The following is a 7,271-nucleotide window of genomic DNA, read 5'->3' as shown; positions in this document are numbered from 1 at the left end:
ATAACTCAAATAATAGAAATGAAAATGACACAACATGTAGATCTTGAATGGCCGTTAAAGTAGTAAACTATAAAAATCTAAAACATAATAGAGTCAGTCAAAGATTATAAGATTCCTGTTATAATATTACGAATGATATAAGACCTTATCCACATGGAGATGAAAACGTTATATTTCCGTTTTGTTTTGAAAAAGTTTTCCGTAAATATGGGATCATTACAGCAAATGTCCACATAAGCACGGAACCACTAACCTGGCACGTCAGGAAAATCACTCAAACACAGCATTAGAGAAAGGGCAGAGCCTTTGGAAAAAAACACAGGGGGTGATTGGATGAACATTCTGTGTGTCACATCTTTACGTGCCAATCAGAGCAACAAAATACGTGATGTAGCTGTCAGCGAGCTGCACCCCTATCGAAGGTATAAACTCCATTAGAGCTGCATAACGCGAACCATGGCGACTGTAGACATGTCAGTACACGACTTTTGTCGTCGCTGAAAAGAAAACAACTCACTGCTGTTCTTCGTTCTTCTTTTAATATCATCAAGTTCTGATAAAACGCAGTTTAGCAGCATCCATGCTAATGTCTTCCATAACTGCAGAGGCCTCTTGTAGCTGCTTGCTTACGTCACGACTCTGACGCACTTGAAAGTACTGTCCCTCAACACTGATTGGTCCTGTCACTTTCTAATCAGGCCCAAACAGTTCACACGGGAGCTTTGCAAGATTGATTCACCTGTGTTCACCAGTAAACCTTGTCATAGTTGCCCTTCTGGTTGTTCTCTGCGGTGGATTTAAGGACATCTGGTGTCTGCTGTTCTCTGTGGTGGTAAAAGAGCATCAGATTTTGCTGTAAAAACCATAATAAGCTCAGTAGCTTCTGCAGCACGAACACAACCCTGTAATTTGCCATTGTTGTTTTGGTTCGACATGGGCATGCGAGGTAAGTGGGCTACGCTATGTGTGACGTAATCGTTCCAAGAAAGATGCGGTTGCCTGTCCACACGGAGACGAAGCAGTAAGCGTTTACAGATTTGTTCACTCTGGAACTTCAACAGTAGCATTTACGGCCTCCCAAAATGCTGTTGTTGTCTGGATGAAACACCGATACAACAAAAAACTTTGTATACTCCTGAATTCGTCTCCGTGTGGACGGGGCCTAAGATATGGGAGAGGGAGAAAATTGTATACATATGTTCAAATAAACAACCTAACAAATGAAGATGACAACATCATGTCAGTGGGATACGACAAAAGTAAAAGGATTCAAAACAGATCAGAGAAAAGTGGAAAAGTGAAGATTAAGTAAAAAAAAAAAGCATGAGAAAATAAAGAATTACAAGATTCAATAGAGTAAGAGCAACAGAGTAAATAAAAGAAGAGGAATAAAAATAAATGAATACATAAAAGAGACATCACTTAAAAGCAAGTCTGCAAAACCCTGACAGCAAAAGCTCGAATGAATGCAGCAAAATATGAAAATCTTATTCAGTCTGCAAGAGAACTATGGCTTGGGAGAAGATTAATTTTCTAGCACAAAAGTGACCTGAAGCATACAGAGAAAGCTACACAGAAATGGTTTAAAGAAAACAAGCTGAATGTTTGGAGCGACGAAGCCCAGACCTCAATGCAAAACAGAATTTGTGGCTGGACTTGAGAGGAACCGTTCACACCAGATCCCCATGAAACCTGATTGAGCTCGAGTAGCTTTGCAAAGAAGAATGGAGTGTGCAAATGTGCGAGCCTGAGTGAGACCTATCCACACAGACTCAGTGCTGTGATTGCAGCCAAAGGTGTTGTTACCAAAATCTGACTTAAAGTGGGTGAATATTTATACAGTCACTTATTTTACAGTACATATTTCTTGTTTTCTTCACATTACATTTCTACTTTGACAGGAAAGAGGGTTTCTGTAATTTTTTTTTTTTTTTTTGTCAAATCGCCAACTTATATTGACCATTACTGATGTATAAAATCAGTAAAAGGGTAAAACATCCACGAGGGTAAATACTTTTTATAGACACTTTACAAGGAAGCCCTAAGCTAGCATACATCCAACCTAGGGCTTCCTCTGGTAACAGTATTTCTTTAGAACTTACTGTTCCTGCATGATTCACTAAAACATATAATTGTAAGAACAAATTTCTCAAATATTTAGGCATATTTGCCCAAACTTAGCATCAAAAGAAGGCAGTTGTTAATGCTTTATACCCTGTAATGTGTGAAAAATTAAAATTGTGCTTTGATAAAGTATAAAAGAGGCATAAAGAGTGAATTCCTGCTGGATAAATCTGGTCATTGCTGCACTTGTGTTTGTGATTCTGCCTGCCTGATTAAATGCATGTTAAGTAGCACTGCACCCAGAGACTGTCTATGCAAGCCTGTTGAGCGGTGATAAGTGAGATAATTTGTGTTAATCACATCCAGTCATTAGAGAGCCATCTGAAAAACAAACGCAGGTCCTTTTCACTGAGGCATCTTTTCAGCACCTCCACAGAAATCTCCCACTCCGCCATCTGACAGCGCGGCAGCTGCACGCCGCTGAATGAGAGTGATTGTCTCTTTTCTTTTAATCAGCATTTAGTGAGTGCGAAAAATGCAGAATTTCCCCTCTTCACTCTGCAGACTTTTTTAAAGGCTTGATTGTGGTTTAGCTGTGAGAGAGACAGACTAGTGATTTATGTCCCAGCACATTTCATGCTTCTTTTTAACCAAACAGCTTTGTGCAAATGGTGTTAGAAAGCTCCGCTGAGATTTGTCTCACACACTCTCCACAGCAGAAAATAACAAAACAGCTCAAGTCAATTTGGAAGTGGCTGGTTAAAGTCTCACACAATCGGCCATGTCTGCACCGTGTCACCTGGAGTGTTGAGGCGGGGAGGAAAGGTCAAAGGAGGAGATGAGGGGAAAAACAGGCCCAGCCGTCAGGTGAGGTGACTGACGGGGGAGAGAATAAGGGATGCTGAAGAGGCTGACGGGGATGCCAAAAAAAGGGGGGAGGAGGCGTTGTACAAGTGCATTTTAATCTAGTCAGACCTCAATCCTGATAAAAGGGATCTGTCCATCTCTCTCCCCTCCATCCTCGGGGTCATCAATCACATGTGTCACTGGCCTCTGCTCCGGTGGATGGCGGCGTCTCCTGGGAGCAGCAGGGGAAGAGCTGCAGATGCTGTCCAAAATGGAAAAACCAAAGTGATGAAGTGGAAGGATTGTGAGAATGATGATATGGATGATGACAGATGAAGCTGTAAAACAACAAATCAGATATATACAGTAAAAGAGAACTATTTCAAACTAAAAAAAAAACATTACTGCTAAAACTCAACCCTCTGGCCTGGGCAACTGTAGAGATTTGAGGCCAAGACAAAGACCATCAAAACACCCTTCTCCGTTTAGCTAAAAGCTATCAAAACTAGTGGTCAAAATATTATGAAGCATCTCTTTTCAGATAACAAAGCTAAAGGACTACAGGACAAAATGCAAAAGAGATATTTAAATACCCAAAACTTCTGGTACTAAAAGCTGGTCCAATATCCATTCTCCTATCAGAGATCATATTGTTTTTATTTATTGTTTACCAAACATTTATCCACTTATGAATTATTCCAACACAACATGTCTACAGGGATATCCCTAGCTACAGTCACTGCCCACTTTATTAGGTACACCTGTTCAACTGCTCATTAATGCAAATACCCTATCAGCCAATCACATGACAGCAACTCAGTGCATTTAATCTGCTCGGTTTGTTCTTACTTGGTCTTGTATCAGGTTCAGAAATCAAAATGTTTCCCCAGCCCTGTTTAGTGCAGACATGAAGCTGTTTCACAGTGTTTCTGTTTTTATATGTCATGTTGCTGTTACAGGTTACTGGCCCCATGGAAATCAAAATATATACGCTGTATTGCCAGAAGTATTCGCTCACGTGCCTTGACTCGCATATGAAATTAAGTGACATCCCATTCTTAATCCATGGGGTTTAATATGACGTCGGTCCACCCTTTGCAGCTGGAACAGCTTCAACCCTTCTGGGAGGGCTTTCCACAAGATTTAGGAGTGTGTTTATGGGAATTTTTAACCATTCTTCCAGAAGCACATTTGTGGGGTCACACAATGATGTTGGATGAGAAGGCCTGGCTCTCATTCTCCACTCTAATTCATCCCAAAGGTGTAGCACTTGGTGATGTCTGGCTTGGACGCAGCTGCTCGGCCATGGAAACCCATTCCATGAAGCTCTCTACACACTGTTCTTGAGCTAATCTGAAGGCCACATGAAGTTTGGAGGTCTGTAGCGATTGACTCTACAGAAAGTTGGCCACCTCTGCGCACTAAGCGCCTCAGCATCCGCTGACCCCACTCCGTCATTTCACGTGGCCTACCACTTAGTGGCTGAGTTGCTGTCGTTCCCATTCACTTCCACTTTGTTATGATACCACTGACAGTTGACTGTGGAATATTTAGGAGCGAGGAAATTTTACCACTGGACTTGTTACACAGGTGGCATCCTATCACAGTACCACGCTGAATTCACTGAGCTCCTGAGTGCGACCCATTCTTTCAAAAATGTTTGTAGAAACAGTCTGCATGCCTAGGTGCTTGATTTTTTACACCTGTGGCCATGGAAGTGATTGGAACGCCTGATTTCAGTTATTTGGATGGGTGAGTAAATACTTTTGGCAATATAGTGTATCTTGTAGTTGTTCTAAACGGTGGAAATACTCAGGGACAGTCTGTCATTTTAGCTGGAGACAGAAAAAATCTGGTCCAAGTAGCTTTTGTTGATGCATGATGAAGAACTATGGGTGCAGGAGCAGAGAAGTGACATGCAATGGTTGAAATGCTCTCTGATATCATCTTAGGACAGTCTTCTTTTAAATCACCATAAACCATTTTATCATCAATTATTATTGTCTCTACCCTTAAGGCCCCATCAGAAATAAGATTTAAAACATTTTACAAGAACTGCACACTAATAAGCAGTAATAAAGCATCAGCTGTACATCCATGCCTCTGTCTCCTCAGAAGAAGAACCTGGAAGAACCCAGGATGTCCCACAACATAGGAATGCACAGATAAAATGATTTAGAATTCATCATATGAGCACATGCTAGGAAGAATGAACGCTGGCAGAAGGGCAGCTGAGATATGGGTCAGTTCTGGTTATATGTCAAACTAAAGTTAGATTAGATTGATAAGATGAATAATTCATGTCAAAAGCTGTATTTTATGTTAATGAACTACTGTCACACATGCGGTAAATGTCATGTACTACAAGAATGCACTGCTTAAAAGGTTTTTAAGCATTAATAAAACAATTTCAACTGATTTGTATGTCATCTATAAACACAGCTATGAAGCTTTATCTATGCAGTAGTCTTAGTAAGGTGGAAAGTACAGTAACTATGGTTAAAATTTAAGCAAAAGTAAAAATACTGGACTATGAATCTATAAAGATTTTTTAAAAAGTGTCTTATTAAGATTTTACTTCAAGCACTGAGAACTGAGTAGCTACTGAAGAGTTGTACAGTAAAATGTGATCATTCCTTATTGGTAAGAACAACAAGAGAGTAGATCTGCAACCAGGTTGAACAGATAAAGTCACACCTCTGTTATAAAGTGAAGTATACAGCAGTATTTCCCGTTTTTATTAAACTCATATAGAGTTAAATTTAACATTTTGAAAGTGTCTATATTAGTCCACACTACAAGACTTAAGTTAAACGACACTTTTGAAAATGTTAAATCTTTTACAGTATGACAGAGTTGCAGTGACTTTTGAAAATCTGTGGCATGCTGGGATTCCTCTGGAGGATTTAAGCAGAGTTAACATCAATGCATACTGATGAAGATTATTCACTGTGTCCTTTAGGAACATCTAAAGTCACAGGTGGGAGCTCTAACTCAGTGGATAACTTCACTCATTGTGCAAATGTGTCCCACATTAAAAACAACAATCCACCAAAAGCATGAGCAATAACCCCTGCAAGAATCACTGTGTAACAGACAACATCTAAGCTTAGAGCTTAGCTCACCAGACTCTTTGCAAAGTTGACTTAACACAGTGAATCAACACTGTGGAATAACTCTGACACTGAAGACCGTTTCACAAAGAAAGGAGTTCAAATGACACTTTACTAGCAGCTGTAGTGGGATATGATGCAGAACCACTCTCTCTGTCTGTGCTTTTCTGTAGTGAGGAGGTGGAAAAAGTAGATGAATATAGTACTAAAGTAAAAGTGAAGTGACTCTGGTTAAAACTTAAGTAGAGGTAAAAGTACTGATTTCAAAATGTACTCAAAAAATACAAGTACCCCAAAAAACTACTCTGTTAAAGTAATCTTACTAAACGTAATTAGTTGCTTTCCATATATGTACAGGTACGGTTAGGGCAGGGTTGCCAGGTCCACGGTTTTCCCGCAGAATTGGGCTACTTTTAACGTACTGCCGCGGGTAGATTTTTTTGTCCGCAGGTTGAGCAGACCCTTTTTTTTTTGTCTTGTGTATGATGTTTTAATATCTGTAGCAGAAAAACTACTCTATTTACACTCAAGTACAACTAAAACAACCAGCAGAGAGGCAGGAAAACGTGGAACACGGCACACAGACATACACGTCAACCCCAGAGAAGCAGAATGTCTGCAGGCACTCAAGCAATATATGCAGTGTGGCCGAAGTTTTACTGTATTATTTTGAATTTCAGCATTGGTCTTGGTTTTGGGCTCGTTTTTATCAGCCATTGGGCTGGTTTTGTCACACAGACCTGGCAACCCTGGGTTAGGGTTAACTAATGCATCACTAAAGCATGGAGTGGGGTCTGGATTCAGACCGTTAATCTCTGACCACCACTTTCACAGAGAGTTTATCTGCTGCGTTGTCTATTGCAGAAAGGAAATACACGCTAAGACTTACAAAATAAAATTGGATTAAACTTCTGTTTAGAGTTAAGATAAGGGTTAGGATACCAGATGTTAAAAATCAAAACCCTGACCTTCAAAACCTGATTACAAATGTTTTAAAAAGCCGAGTAAACAGTTTGCTTACAGGAAAAACACGTATCCTCCATGAAAATATTCTAATGTAGCAAACACAGCTTACATAACTCCATTAGTTGCATAAGCTGCGTATCCACCGTATACTAGCTAACATATAGCTAACGTAATTAAAGCTAAGCTCCAAAAGAAGCCATGTAAGCTATGTAGATATGTTCTCTACATAGCTACGTTGGCTTTAGCCATGTTTACTAAAGCTCACGTTGCTAAAGCTAACTT

Source organism: Cheilinus undulatus, linkage group 3, assembly GCF_018320785.1.
Source record: "Cheilinus undulatus linkage group 3, ASM1832078v1, whole genome shotgun sequence".
Lineage (NCBI taxonomy): Eukaryota > Metazoa > Chordata > Actinopteri > Labriformes > Labridae > Cheilinus > Cheilinus undulatus.
This window is presented reverse-complemented; position numbering follows the sequence as displayed.